The sequence below is a fragment of the Lineus longissimus genome, chromosome 3, assembly GCF_910592395.1.
Source record: "Lineus longissimus chromosome 3, tnLinLong1.2, whole genome shotgun sequence".
Lineage (NCBI taxonomy): Eukaryota > Metazoa > Nemertea > Pilidiophora > Heteronemertea > Lineidae > Lineus > Lineus longissimus.
The window spans coordinates 9,913,365-9,928,935 of NC_088310.1; the positions used below are offsets into that span (position 1 = coordinate 9,913,365).

General features: G+C 40.7%; 9 non-coding genes across 9 annotated transcripts; 1 reads left to right on the forward strand and 8 right to left on the reverse strand.

Annotated features, from left to right (window-relative positions):
• The first annotated feature begins 886 nt into the window (after positions 1-886).
• Positions 887-959, forward strand: Trnav-aac (transfer RNA valine (anticodon AAC)). Its single transcript has one exon. It is a non-coding gene; the product is annotated as a tRNA-Val (tRNA).
• Positions 960-3,383: 2,424 nt separating this feature from the next.
• Positions 3,384-3,456, reverse strand: Trnav-aac (transfer RNA valine (anticodon AAC)). The gene has a single exon. It is a non-coding gene; the product is annotated as a tRNA-Val (tRNA).
• A 1,363-nt stretch (positions 3,457-4,819) lies between these two features.
• Trnav-aac (transfer RNA valine (anticodon AAC)) lies at positions 4,820-4,892 on the reverse strand. Its single transcript has one exon. It is a non-coding gene; the product is annotated as a tRNA-Val (tRNA).
• A 1,130-nt stretch (positions 4,893-6,022) lies between these two features.
• On the reverse strand, positions 6,023-6,095 carry Trnav-aac (transfer RNA valine (anticodon AAC)). Its single transcript has one exon. It is a non-coding gene; the product is annotated as a tRNA-Val (tRNA).
• A 1,130-nt stretch (positions 6,096-7,225) lies between these two features.
• Positions 7,226-7,298, reverse strand: Trnav-aac (transfer RNA valine (anticodon AAC)). Its single transcript has one exon. It is a non-coding gene; the product is annotated as a tRNA-Val (tRNA).
• A 1,137-nt stretch (positions 7,299-8,435) lies between these two features.
• Trnav-aac (transfer RNA valine (anticodon AAC)) lies at positions 8,436-8,508 on the reverse strand. Its single transcript has one exon. It is a non-coding gene; the product is annotated as a tRNA-Val (tRNA).
• A 1,148-nt stretch (positions 8,509-9,656) lies between these two features.
• Trnav-aac (transfer RNA valine (anticodon AAC)) lies at positions 9,657-9,729 on the reverse strand. The gene has a single exon. It is a non-coding gene; the product is annotated as a tRNA-Val (tRNA).
• A 1,136-nt stretch (positions 9,730-10,865) lies between these two features.
• On the reverse strand, positions 10,866-10,938 carry Trnav-aac (transfer RNA valine (anticodon AAC)). The gene has a single exon. It is a non-coding gene; the product is annotated as a tRNA-Val (tRNA).
• A 2,594-nt stretch (positions 10,939-13,532) lies between these two features.
• Trnav-aac (transfer RNA valine (anticodon AAC)) lies at positions 13,533-13,605 on the reverse strand. Its single transcript has one exon. It is a non-coding gene; the product is annotated as a tRNA-Val (tRNA).
• Between the last annotated feature and the right edge of the window lie 1,966 nt (positions 13,606-15,571).

Consider the following 15,571-nt stretch of genomic DNA (forward strand, 5'->3'; position numbering starts at 1 on the left):
AAATGCGTCACGTCGGCCAGATAATGAAACTTTGTGGATAAAATGAGTTACAAAATTACCTTTTCTAACTCATTCTGAGAATGTAACATGTAATTTTATCGACGAACTGTTCTTGCGAGGCATGATAACAAAACTTTAGAGCGTGCATCATCTCAATCAGGCAGCGTTGCTATGGTAGTACAGCGTACACACGCCATGCAGTCGGCAATTTCGGCGGGAAAAATAATCAGGTATTTCGTCTGGGGATTCCCAACCCCGCTAACACGACCACCCCGGTAACACGACCACTCCGACCACGGTCCCATGCGTGGTCGTGTTACCGGGGTTCCACTGTGGTTGTGATTTTTTAAATATATGTCCACCAGTCTCTAAACGAGTGACAGCACGCGCAGCCTCTCCTCTTTCGGGCTTCTCCATATCAACCTGGGCAATTTCAGACAAATTGGACCAAGGATAGGAACATGCATAAGAGCATCCTGACGTAATCGGTGGTAAATATACTCCGCCTCTCGATACGATGTAGGAGCATCGAAAACCTGCATCTCAGGATGGCATAAGAAGAGAAGCTCTGAACATAATAGGACGGGAACTTGCATGAGGAGAGATGTGAACATCAGTAGGGAATTGAAATGTGTTTCCTGCCCTTCCCATCATCATTCTTATTCCCTTCCCTCTCCGTTCATTCTTCTTTCCCTTCTTCCTTACATGACCCTAGTCTCCTGGGCAGCCCTGTATCTACGTCGTTTTGTTTCACCAAATCCACGTTTCGTGGCAGACACGACAGGTGTGTGACGATACCAGAACAATGTGGATCTATCAGCCCCGATGCACACCAACCTGATGTACAGATACAATGGCCTTCCTGGCCCCTCAAACGGCATCAACGGTTTCCGTGGTGTAGTGGTTATCACATCTGCCTAACACGCAGAAGGTCCCCGGTTCGAAACCGGGCGGAAACTTTATTTTGTATATTTTTTAACATATTTTTAAGCACATCTTCTTCAGCACACAGAATTTTTGAATCGCAACAATTGTTTATGTTTTTCATGAAGCGAATCGGTGAAGTACATCATTTGGTGATATTTTGATTAAAATATCATTCCGTATAATGGTGCTTTTTGTGTGACTACACAATGAAAACACACGTTTTAATTTTCTTTTACCCTGTCTATTTCACCCACTTGGTTTAAGGAATTAATACCGAGCTGGCGGTCATTGGTTGTATAATCAAGACCGCTCGGGTAGACCGAAAATGCAGTCCAAAACCCGAGGCGCTTCGCCGAGGGTTTTGGACGTAATTTGAGGTCTACCCGAGCGGTCTTGATTATACAACCAATGACCGACAGCGAGGTATTAATTTCTATTCTAAAAGGTTTCAAAATTAAACAAATTAAATACGATTTGAAAGGTATATATGTTCCGTTTTCGTCAAAGAATGATCCAGCCTGGTGTCCGGAACTCCGCCATATTGTTGCTTGTGAAGATGACGTCACGCAGCAAGGGAATTCCCAGTCTGCTAGCTCGATTTCTACCATTTCCTCGTCTTTGACCTCTTCTGAATCCTGACTGACGACCTCGAAAGAGTCCTCGGGTATCCTCCCTACTTCACAAATCCCAATATATCGGGGAATACTTCAAAATCTCGTGTTCTTGACATTGTTTTGTGGGGCTGAGTCGTTGCTTCTTGGTGAAAATAATTCGTCTGCTAAAATTCAGAATTTTATACCTACCCAGGCGGTCATTGGTTACGATACCAAGACCGCTCCGATCAAAACGAGGCGTAATGTATTTTGTATTAGAAACAATGATATACTGTGACTAAGGCCTTTTAGAATGTGGTACATATGTATACCCATGTGGGTGAAAGAGACAGGTAATCTATATAATAATACTGGAAGGGGGACGAATAAAGTCACACTTAGAGGCGTTGGATTGCCTTGAAATTTTGCATGAATTGTGGTGACACCTTACCCTGATGCAACGTCTTGGTTTTGTTCAAAAATTTACTTCAGTGGAGCAGTAATGAGGGATTTTTAATCGGACACTGTCAATTCTCCTTGCCACTTATTGCTGTTAAATTATGCAGGGGCTTAATCAATTATCTGCACTCCCTCTGGGGTGAATAACATTACCTTTTGAACAGCTGGCTGTGGGGGATGATTGGAACAGCCGGTATACCTGCTGACCTGCTGAACCCAGGTTAATGTTATTCTCAATCCACGATTTCGCGGGAAATGAAATTGTAAACAAACGCATGTGTGCAGTTCAAATGTAAACAAAAATGTATTTTTGGTACTTTGGTTGCTGGACTTGGGTTTTCCCGCAGTTAGGAGCTGGGGTCAAATTGATGGTCTATTGTTTATGGGTGCTGTTTTAGTCAGAGCTAGCCCTTGATTATGAAGGAATTTTCAAATGAAGGTTACCATGGTCTGTTTATGTGCTCACCACAGCTTTCAATACTTGATGTATCTGAAGAGGCACGCTGAACCTGACATGGCCTTATCAAGGAGCTGCTCACGATGCTGAACTTCTAGCTTGCCTGTCGACGAAGTGCCTTGCCCGAGACATTTGGAAGCCGACATGTGAAGGCCTATCTGAGGTCTCCTTCTTCTCCGTATAAAAAGGGGCATATTGCTGACTAAGGAACGAGGCATATTGACATTGCCTCATCATCTCTATCGGACCAATTGATACACTTTTTATGCACACATACAGCACGCCACAGCTAGGTCCGAGTTTGTGGACAAATGGTTTGTTTAATTTGCCTCTTCAATATTGCTCCTTTGATATTGCATTAGATTTTCATTGCAATTCAATCTATTCAAGATATAGCCAATTTGAACCTGCCTGCGCCACGGGTATAATGCTAGTAAAAGAAATATTTCTCCATTTACGGCCCGCGTACACCAAGCGATTGACCAGGAAGGTGTGTTTGATAGTTGTAATACAAACTGCACCAGTATTATACAGGTAATATCCCAAGAGGATGTGCGCCACGAATCGCGGAGTAGGTGAAACAACTGAATAATCGTTGAGGCCAACAAGAGAAGAGGCACATCCTGTAACCCGTTTAGAGTCGTGGCGGACAAATGAAATTAATCACAACATCACAATGATATTAATTATGTACTTCATGTAGTTTGTGACATCACCAAGTGGGTGAAATAGACAAGGTAAAAGAAAACTAAAACGTGTGTTTTCATTGTGTAGTCATACAAAAAGCACCATTATACGGAATGATATTTTAATCAAAATATCACCAAATGATATACATGTAATTCACCGATTCGCTTCATGAAAAATATAAACAATTTTTGCGATTCAAAAATTCTGTGTGCTGAAGAAGATGTGCTTAAAAATATATTTAAAAATATACAAAATAAAGTTTCCGCCCGGTTTCGAACCGGGGACCTTCTGCGCGTTAGGCAGATGTGATAACCGCTACACCACGGAAACCGTTGATGCCGTGTGAGGGGCCGGGAAAGTCATTGTATCTGTTCATCAGGTTGGTGTGCATCGGGGCTGATCGATCCACATGGTTCTGGTATCTTCACACACCTGTCGTGTCTGCCACGAAACGTGGATTTGGTGAAACAAAACGAGCTGCCCAGGAGACTAGGGACATGTATGGAAGAAGGGAAAGAAGAAGGAACGGAGAGGGAAGGGAATAAGAATGATGATGGGAAGGGCAGGAAACACATTTCAATTCCCTACTGATGTTCACATCTCTCCTCATGCAAGTTCCCGTCCTATTATGTTCAGAGCTTCTCTTCTTATGCCATCCGGAGATGCAGGTTTTCGATGCTCCTACATCGTATCGAGAGGCGGAGTATATTTAAAACCACCGATTACGTCAGGATGCTCTTATGCATGTTCCTATCCTTGGTCCAATTTGTCTGAAATTGCCCAGGTTGATATGAAGAAGCCCGAAAGTGGAGAGGCTGCGCGTGCTGTCACTCGTTTAGAGACTGGTGGACAAATATATTAAAAAATCACAACAATATCAATATAATAATCATGTATTATGCTTCATGTTAGGTTGTGGTGCATATGTGTGGTGATCTGCTGGACCAGTTTCAGTGTACAGAGTTTCGGCCAGGCGGCGCCACTAGCGATGGTCCAGCGGAACACCGTGTGATCTCCGGAAGCGGAGTTGTGAGACAAGCGAGCAAGTGCTGTGGCGAGCAGGCAAGTTATGTGACAGAATTATTGTGAATAAAGAGAGTATAATGGAGGTAAGCCTTCAGTGTCGTATTTAATGAAGCACGGAAGACAAGAACTTTACATATGTATGTATACCCATGTGGGTGAAAGAGACAGGTAATAAAAGAAATATTTCTCCGTTTACAGCCCGCGTACACCAAGCGATTGACCAGGAAGGTGTGTTTGATAGTTGTCATACAAACTGCACCAGTATTATACAGGTAATATCCCAAGAGGATGTGCGCCACGAATCACGGAGTAGGTGAAACAACTGAATAATCGTTGAGGCCAACAAGAGAAGAGGCACATCCTGTAGCCCGTTTAGAGTCTAGTGGACAAATGAAATTAATCACAACATCACAATGATATTAATAATGTACTTCATGTACTTTGTGACATAACCAAGTGGGTGAAATAGACTGGGAAAAGAAAATTAAAACGTGTGTTTTCATAATGTGTAGTCATACAAAAAGCACCATTATACGGAATGATATTTTAATCAAAATATCACCAAATGATGTAATTCACCGATTCGCTTCATGAAAAATACAAACAATTTCTGCGATTCAAAAATTCTGTGTGCTGAAGAAGATGTGCTTAAAAATATACAAAATAAAGTTTCCGCCCGGTTTCGAACCGGGGACCTTCTGCGTGTTAGGCAGATGTGATAACCACTACACCACGGAAACCGTTGATGCCGTTCGAGGGGCCGGGAAAGTCATTGTATCTGTACATCAGGTTGGTGTGCATCGGGGCTGATTGATCCACATGGTTCTGGTATCTTCACACACCTGTCGTGTCTGCCACGAAACGTGGATTTCGCGAAACAAAACGAGTTGCCCAGGAGACTAGGGTCATGTATGGAAGAAGGGAAAGAAGAATGAACGGAGAGGGAAGGGAATAAGAATGATGATGGGAAGGGCAGGAAACACATTTCGATTCCCTACTGATGTTCACATCTCTCCTCATGCAAGTTCCCGTCCTATTATGTTCAGAGCTTCTCTTCTTATGCCATCCTGAGATGCAGGTTTTCGATGCTCCTACATCGTATCGAGAGGCGGAGTATATTTAAAACCACCCATTACGTCAGGATGCTCTTATGCATGTTCCTATTCTTGGTCAAATTTGTCTGAAATTGCCCAGGTTGATATGGAGAAGCCCGAAAGAGGAGAGGCTGCGCGTGCTGTCACTCGTTTAGAGACTGGTGGACAAATATATTTAAAAAATCACAACATTATCAATATCATAATCATGTATTATGCTGGGTTGTGGTACATATGTATACCCATGTGGGTGAAAGAGACAGGTAATAAAAGAAATATTTCTCCATTTACGGCCCGCGTACACCAAGCGATTGACCAGGAAGGTGTGTTTGATAGTTGTCATACAAACTGCACCAGTATTATGCAGGTAATAACCCAAGAGGATGTGCGCCACGAATCGCGGAGTAGGTGAAACAACTGAATAATCGTTGAGGCCAACAAGAGAAGAGGCACATCCTGTAACCCGTTTAGAGTCGTGGACAAATGAAATTAATCACAACATCACAATGATATTAATTATGTACTTCATGTAGTTTGTGACATAACCAAGCGGGTGAAATAGACAGGGTAAAAGAAAATTAAAACGTGTGTTTTCATTGTGTAGTCATACAAAAAGCACCATTATACGGAATGATATTTTAATCAAAATATCACCAAATGATGTACATGTAATTCACCGATTCGCTTCATGAAAAATATAAACAATTTTTGCGATTCAAAAATTCTGTGTGCTGAGAAGATGTGCTTAAAAATATATTTAAAAATATACAAAATAAAGTTTCCGCCCGGTTTCGAACCGGGGACCTTCTGCGTGTTAGGCAGATGTGATAACCACTACACCACGGAAACCGTTGATGCCGTTCGAGGGGCCGGGAAAGTCATTGTATCTGTACATCAGGTTGGTGTGCATCGGGGCTGATTGATCCACATGGTTCTGGTATCTTCACACACCTGTCGTGTCTGCCACGAAACGTGGATTTCGCGAAACAAAACGAGTTGCCCAGGAGACTAGGGTCATGTATGGAAGAAGGGAAAGAAGAATGAACGGAGAGGGAAGGGAATAAGAATGATGATGGGAAGGGCAGGAAACACATTTCGATTCCCTACTGATGTTCACATCTCTCCTCATGCAAGTTCCCGTCCTATTATGTTCAGAGCTTCTCTTCTTATGCCATCCTGAGATGCAGGTTTTCGATGCTCCTACATCGTATCGAGAGGCGGAGTATATTTAAAACCACCCATTACGTCATGATGCTCTTATGCATGTTCCTATTCTTGGTCAAATTTGTCTGAAATTGCCCAGGTTGATATGGAGAAGCCCGAAAGAGGAGAGGCTGCGCGTGCTGTCACTCGTTTAGAGACTGGTGGACAAATATATTTAAAAAATCACAACATTATCAATATCATAATCATGTATTATGCTGGGTTGTGGTACATATGTATACCCATGTGGGTGAAAGAGACAGGTAATAAAAGAAATATTTCTCCATTTACGGCCCGCGTACACCAAGCGATTGACCAGGAAGGTGTGTTTGATAGTTGTCATACAAACTGCACCAGTATTATGCAGGTAATAACCCAAGAGGATGTGCGCCACGAATCGCGGAGTAGGTGAAACAACTGAATAATCGTTGAGGCCAACAAGAGAAGAGGCACATCCTGTAACCCGTTTAGAGTCGTGGACAAATGAAATTAATCACAACATCACAATGATATTAATTATGTACTTCATGTAGTTTGTGACATAACCAAGCGGGTGAAATAGACAGGGTAAAAGAAAATTAAAACGTGTGTTTTCATTGTGTAGTCATACAAAAAGCACCATTATACGGAATGATATTTTAATCAAAATATCACCAAATGATGTACATGTAATTCACCGATTCGCTTCATGAAAAATATAAACAATTTTTGCGATTCAAAAATTCTGTGTGCTGAGAAGATGTGCTTAAAAATATATTTAAAAATATACAAAATAAAGTTTCCGCCCGGTTTCGAACCGGGGACCTTCTGCGTGTTAGGCAGATGTGATAACCGCTACACCACGGAAACCGTTGATGCCGTGTGAGGGGCCGGGAAAGTCATTGTATCTGTACATCAGGTTGGTGTGCATCGGGGCTGATCAATCCACATGGTTCTGGTATCTTCACACACCTGTCGTGTCTGCCACGAAACGTGGATTTGGTGAAACAAAACGAGCTGCCCAGGAGACTAGGGACATGTATGGAAGAAGGGAAAGAAGAATGAACGGAGAGGGAAGGGAATAAGAATGATGCTAGGGAAGGGCAGGAAACACATTTCAATTCCCTACTGATGTTCACATCTCTCCTCATGCAAGTTCCCGTCCTATTATGTTCAGAGCTTCTCTTCCTATGCCATCCTGGGATGCAGGTTTTCGATGCTCCTACATCGTATCGAGAGGCGGAGTATATTTAAAACCACCGATTACGTCAGGATGCTCTTATGCATGTTCCTATCCTTGGTCCAATTTGTCTGAAATTGCCCAGGTTGATATGGAGAAGCCCGAAAGAGGAGAGGCTGCGCATGCTGTCACTCGTTTAGAGACTGGTGGACATATATTTAAAAAATCACAACAATATCAATATCATAATAATGTATTATGCTTCATGTAAGGTTGTGGTACATATGTATACCCATGTGGGTGAAAGAGACAGGTAATAAAAGAAATATTTCTCCATCTACGGCCCGCGTACACCAATCGATTGACCAGGAAGGTGTGTTTGATAGTTGTCATACAAACTGCACCAGTATTATACGGGTAATATCCCAAGAGGATGTGCGCCACGAATCGCGGAGTAGGTGAAACAACTGAATAATCGTTGAGGCCAACAAGAGAAGAGGCACATCCTGTAACCCGTTTAGAGTCGTGGACAAATGAAATTAATCACAACATCACAATGATATTGATTATGTACTTCATGTAGTTTGTGACATAACCAAGTGGGTGAAATAGACAGGGTGAAAGAAAATTAAAACGTGTGTTTTCATTGTGTAGTCATACAAAAAGCACCATTATACGGAATGATATTTTAATCAAAATATCACCAAATGATGTACATGTAATTCACCGATTCGCTTCATGAAAAATATAAACAATTTTTGCGATTCAAAAATTCTGTGTGCTGAAGAAGATGTGCTTAAAAATATATTTAAAAATATACAAAATAAAGTTTCCGCCCGGTTTCGAACCGGGGACCTTCTGCGTGTTAGGCAGATGTGATAACCGCTACACCACGGAAACCGTTGATGCCGAGTGAGGGGCCGGGAAAGTCATTGTATCTGTACATCAGGTTGGTGTGCATCGGGGCTGATCGATCCACATGCATGGTTTTGGTATCTTCACACACCTGTCGTGTCTGCCACGAAACGTGGATTTGGCGAAACGAAACGAGCTGCCCAGGAGACTAGGGTCATGTATGGAAGAAGGGAAAGAAGAAGGAACGGAGAGGGAAGGGAATAAGAATGATGATGGGAAGGGCAGGAAACACATTTCAATTCCCTACTGATGTTCACATCTCTCCTCATGCACGTTCCCGTCCTATTATGTTCAAACTTCTCTTCCTATGCCATCCTGGGATGCAGGTTTTCGATGCTCCTACATCGTATCGAGAGGCGGAGTATATTTAAAACCACCGATTACGTCAGGATGCTCTTATGCATGTTCCTATCCTTGGTCAAATTTGTCTGAAATTTCCCAGGTTGATATGGAGAAGCCCGAAAGAGGAGAGGCTGCGCGTGCTGTCACTCGTTTAGAAACTGGTGGACAAATATATTTAAAAAATCACAACAATATCAATATCATAATCATGTATTATGCTTCATGTAAGGTTGTGGTACATATGTATACCCATGTGGGTGAAAGAGACAGGTAATAAAAGAAATATTTCTGCATTTACGGCCCGCGTACACCAAGCGATTGACCAGGAAGGTGTGTTTGATAGTTGTCATACAAACTGCACCAGTATTATACAGGTAATATCCCAAGAGGATGTGCGCCACGAATCACGGAGTAGGTGAAACAACTGAATAATCGTTGAGGCCAACAAGAGAAGAGGCACATCCCGTGTAGCCCGTTTAGAGTCTAGTGGACAAATGAAATTAATCACAACATCACAATGATATTAATTATGTACTTCATGTACTTTGTGACATATAAACCAAGTGGGTGAAATAGACTGGGAAAAGAAAATTAAAACGTGTGTTTTCATAATGTGTAGTCATACAAAAAGCACCATTGTACGGAATGATATTTTAATCAAAATATCACCAAATGATGTACATGTAATTCACCGATTCGCTTCATGAAAAATATAAACAATTTTTGCGATTCAAAAATTCTGTGTGCTGAGAAGATGTGCTTAAAAATATATTTAAAAATATACAAAATAAAGTTTCCGCCCGGTTTCGAACCGGGGACCTTCTGCGTGTTAGGCAGATGTGATAACCGCTACACCACTGAAACCGTTGATGCCGTGTGAGGGGCCGGGAAAGTCATTGTATCTGTACATCAGGTTGGTGTGCATCGGGGCTGATCGATCCACATGGTTCTGGTATCTTCACACACCTGTCGTGTCTGCCACGAAACGTGGATTTGGTGAAACAAAACGAGCTGCCCAGGAGACTAGGGACATGTATGGAAGAAGGGAAAGAATATTGAACGCAGAGGGAAGGGAATAAGAATGATGATGGGAAGGGCAGGAAACACATTTCAATTCCCTACTGATGTTCACATCTCTCCTCATGCAAGTTCCCGTCCTATTATGTTCAGAGCTTCTCTTCCTATGCCATCCTGGGATGCAGGTTTTCGATGCTCCTACATCGTATCGAGAGGCGGAGTATATTTAAAACCACCGATTACGTCAGGATGCTCTTATGCATGTTCCTATCCTTGGTCCAATTTGTCTGAAATTGCCCAGGTTGATATGGAGAAGCGCGAAAGAGGAGAGGCTGCGCATGCTGTCACTCGTTTAGAGACTGGTGGACATATATTTAAAAAATCACAACAATATCAATATCATAATCATGTATTATGCTTCATGTAAGGTTGTGGTACATATGTATACCCATGTGGGTGAAAGAGACAGGTAATAAAAGAAATATTTCTCCATCTACGGCCCGCGTACACCAATCGATTGACCAGGAAGGTGTGTTTGATAGTTGTCATACAAACTGCACCAGTATTATACAGGTAATATCCCAAGAGGATGTGCGCCACGAATCGCGGAGTAGGTGAAACAACGGAATAATCGTTGAGGCCAACAAGAGAAGAGGCACATCCTGTAACCCGTTTAGAGTCGTGGACAAATGAAATTAATCACAACATCACAATGATATTAATTATGTACTTCATGTAGTTTGTGACATAACCAAGTGGGTGAAATAGACAGGGTGAAAGAAAATTAAAACGTGTGTTTTCATTGTGTAGTCATACAAAAAGCACCATTATACGGAATGATATTTTAATCAAAATATCACCAAATGATGTACATGTAATTCACCGATTCGCTTCATGAAAAATATAAACAATTTTTGCGATTCAAAAATTCTGTGTGCTGAAGAAGATGTGCTTAAAAATATATTTAAAAATATACAAAATAAAGTTTCCGCCCGGTTTCGAACCGGGGACCTTCTGCGTGTTAGGCAGATGTGATAACCGCTACACCACGGAAACCGTTGATGCCGTGTGAGGGGCCGGGAAAGTCATTGTATCTGTACATCAGGTTGGTGTGCATCGGGGCTGATCGATCCACATGCATGGTTTTGGTATGAGACAAGACCACAATTGATTTTTTAAGCCTTTTAGCAGTTAAATTGTCAATGTTTGACCGCGACGCATCAACAAACGCGTCAAGTAGTGAAACTGAAATTCGGATATGATATACGGGTTAGTCTTGCGAGTAACTGGTGCGATGGAAATTGGTGATTGACCACGGAAATTTTTTTATAATCGACAAATTAGACAGACTTTGATATTTCCACTGTTTTCAGCCAACTGGCAGAAAAAACTCAAAACACGCCCCCTATTACCCAATTAGCAAAATTCGAAATTAATTTTTTCATCAAATAATTTCTTTATATCTGTAGACTTGCCACAGCAAATATTTTTTCAATACCTCTCCAAATATGTACTTGAGAGTAAAAAACATGCACTCGTCTAATTGATAGGCCTCGACCCTCCAACCTATGAATATTCATTAGTGGTCTTGTCTCGTATCTTCACACACCTGTCGTGTCTGCCACGAAACGTGGATTTGGCGAAACAAAACGAGCTGCCCAGGAGACTAGGGTCATGTATGGAAGAAGGGAAAGAAGAAGGAACGGAGAGGGAAGGGAATAAGAATGATGATGGGAAGGGCAGGAAACACATTTCAATTCCCTACTGATGTTCACATCTCTCCTCATGCAAGTTCCCGTCCTATTATGTTCAGAGCTTCTCTTCTTATGCCATCCTGAGATGCAGGTTTTCGATGCTCCTACATCGTATCGAGAGGCGGAGTATATTTAAAACCACCGATTACGTCAGGATGCTCTTCTGCATGTTCCTATCCTTGGTCCAATTTGTCTGAAATTGCCCAGGTTGATATGGAAAAGCCCGAAAGAGGAGAGGCTGCGCGTGCTGTCACTCGTTTAGAGACTGGTGGACAAATATATTAAAAAAATCACAACAATATCAATATAATAATCATGTATTATGCTTCATGTAAGGTTGTGGTACATATGTATACCCATGTGGGTGAAAGAGACAGGTAATAAAAGAAATATTTCTCCATCTACGGCCCGCGTACACCAAGCGATTGACCAGGAAGGTGTGTTTGATAGTTGTCATTATTTTGGAGAGATGAAATTTCAAAGACTACTTCAAAAACAGCTTCTGGGGGACGTTTATCTATATTCAAACATATTAAAACTTCATTGTACTTGGAGGACTATCTTTCTATTATTAACAACACTAAACAAAGACATCTATTGACAAAATTAAGAACCGGCTCTCACCAACTCGCAGTCGAGTCTGGGCGACATAACAATATCCCAAGGGAACAAAGAAAATGCCAATTTTGCAAAGGAGATGACGTCACTCGGGAAGCAATGTTTAAATATATTTCTACAGTTGATACAAGCTTTGTAAATCTACCCGACATCGACAAATTTAAATATCTCTTAACCTGTATTTCCACCCCTGCCTTTGTTCGCATTGCTGCTTATATTTATGATATGTACCCCTATTAATTTGTATATACCTTTCACTGCTTTGTATCATTGCATGTCTTCTATTCATATATATCTGTAACAGCCCAATGGGCATTAACAAGATGAAATAAATTGAAATAAATTGAAATTGAATACAAACTGCACCAGTATTATATAGGTAATATCCCCAGAGGAGTGTGCGCCACGAATCGCGGAGTAGGTGAAACAAAATAATCGTTGAGGCCAACAAGAGAAGAGGCACATCCTGTAGCCCGTCACAATGATATTAATTATGTACTACATAACCAAGTGGGTGAAATAGACAGGGTAAAAGAAAATTAAAACGTGTGTTTTCATTGTGTAGTCATACAAAAAGCACCATTATACGGAATGATATTTTAATCAAAATATCACCAAATGATATACTTCACCGATTCGCTTCATGAAAAATATAAAAAAATTTTGCGATTCAAAAATTTTGTGTGCTTAAAAATATATTTGAAATATACAAAATAAAGTTTCCGCCCCGTCCTATTATGTTCAGAGCTTCTCTTATGCCATCCTGAGATGCAGGTTTTCGATGCTCCTACATCGTATCAAGAGGCGGAGTATATTTAAAACCACCGATTACGTCAGGATGCTCTTATGCATGTTCCTATCCTTGGTCCAATTTGTCTGAAATTGCCCAGGTTGATATGGAGAAGCCCGAAAGTGGAGAGGCTGCGCGTGCTGTCACTCGTTTAGAGTCTGGTGGACAAATATATTAAAAAAATCACAACAATATCAATATAATAATTATGTTTATGCTTGTAGGTTGTGATACAACCTTGTGGGTGAAATAGACAGGGTAATAAAACAAAATTTCTCCATTCACGACCAGTAGCCCAAACGTTTGACCGGGAAAGTGTGTTGTCATACAAAAATCACCAATACGCAATGATATTTTACCCTAAAATATCACCAAATAATGTACTTCCCCAATTAACTTCTTGCAAAAAATAAACAGTGGTTGCGACTAAATAATTCTGTGTGCTGAAGAAGATGTGCTTAGAAAATATACAAAATATCCAAAAACCAAGTTTCCGCCCGGTTTCGAACCGGGGACCTTCTGCGTGTTAGGCAGATGTGATAACCACTACACCACGAAAACCGTTAATATTCAGCGCCAAGATCGACCATTTCATATCTAATCGGTACTCGGCGGAACTATTCACCCAACATGCACTGCAAATAATCCCGCGCAAACTGAACGTCATGCCGTCGTTATATACGTCGCGATTTAAGTCTGGGCGACCATTCTCACGTTCGTTGTTCACTCTTCAGTGGACACATGTGCAGCGATATTTATTATTGTAATTATTTTTGAATGGGTAAGTTGTTAAGGAAGTTTTGTTATGATCTTCAAATCACTCTGAATCAAACTACATTGTATTTGTTTACATACCAATTATCTCTTTTCTCTTTAAGCTTTGAAAAGATTTGCAATTCTTCAAACATACAAGAAACAGTCCTTCAAGTATGCTTCATGCACATGATTAACCTTTTGACATGTGTAGGTTCAGCAGCTTATTTCTGTTATTACTTTTCTCATCCGCTCTAAATCTGTTTAAATTATCTCCATATCCGATATGTTGTAATCAAATCTTAATCTCTCTCATTTCGAAACCATTTCCCAAAATTCTCTGTGGACATTATAAGTTCAATATCAAACTTTATCATCAGCAAAATTCTCAGTGGACAAGACATCTCTCATCAAATCTCTCTCTCTTTCCTTCCATGCATTCTTAGAGAAATAAAGAAATACTGAATCAAAACATCTCTTCCACTTCGAAATCTTTTTTCAAATTTATTTGTGGATAGTCTATTATATCAAACTATATTATCAACAAGATTCTTAGTGGACACGACATCACTCATCAAATCTCTCTCTGCTCTTTCTTTTCGCATTTCTTTTCCAAATTTTTCTGTGGACAATAAATTGTCAGGTATAGGCCTATAACTTAATTTCGAAAAATAATTCCGATTTTGTATATATATATTTTATTAACGTGTCACCTTTTACAAAAAGCCAGCCTGCAACGGCTTACGAGACACAATAATTCATAATTTGTAAACGGGAGCGCAACATGTCGACCGCGGCAAAGGGAGGGGTGGTCCGACCATACACGACTTATTCTACTTAAGATTTGAGGCGGTTTATTTACGCATTACGTAGATGAGTCGTATATAGCTAGCTAGGCTGCCACTGCCGGACTCGACAGAAGCGCATTCAGTCCACCGCTCCGGTCCATGGAACCAACATTTTCACCAATATCCAACAGCAAGTCCACCCGCTCTCGGCTATATTTTGTACACTCCAAAAGAAAATGGAACTCATCTTCCACTTTTTCATCACCACAGTTCTTACAGGTTCTATTTTCAAGCGGCACACCCCGATATCGTCCTAATTCTATACCTAGAGGGAATGTACCGTTACGCATTCTTGCTATTGTAGACCTAATTGCCCTACTTAGTGGCAATAAAACATAAAATCTCTCCGTACCGAATTCCTGTTTTAACAACTTAAACGTTCGTAGTTTTGGCATGTTCACCACCTCATTTTTCCATTTAACCACATAATTTGCCATGAGAGCGTCCCTTATCCGGCCTGAAAGCTCCCTATTTTCTGCTGCTGAGAATGTCCTGTGTAGCATGGGCGCATCATTTTGTATGTGGAAAATATAAGTTCAATGATCTATGCAACTAAATTATGAACAAATTATCAGTGGACAAGACATTCCTCATCAAATCTCTCTCTTTCAATTAGAATTCCTTTCACAAATTCATTTGTGGACAAGTTCTTTCATTCTTTCAAGAATCAAAATTACATCCCTCTTCCATTTCGAAATCTTTGTTTCAAATTTAACTGTGGACAGTGTAATTTCATTGATATATCAAACTAAATAATGAACAAAATAATCTGTGGACAAACTTCTCTCATCAAATCTCTAACGTTTCATTTCTGAACATTCTCTCACAAATTTCTCTGTAGACTGCTAGATGTTATTGAAACTAAATCGTATATTACTAAAAAATTCTTTGTTGACATGTCTTCAAATTTCCCTAGTACAGTCAAA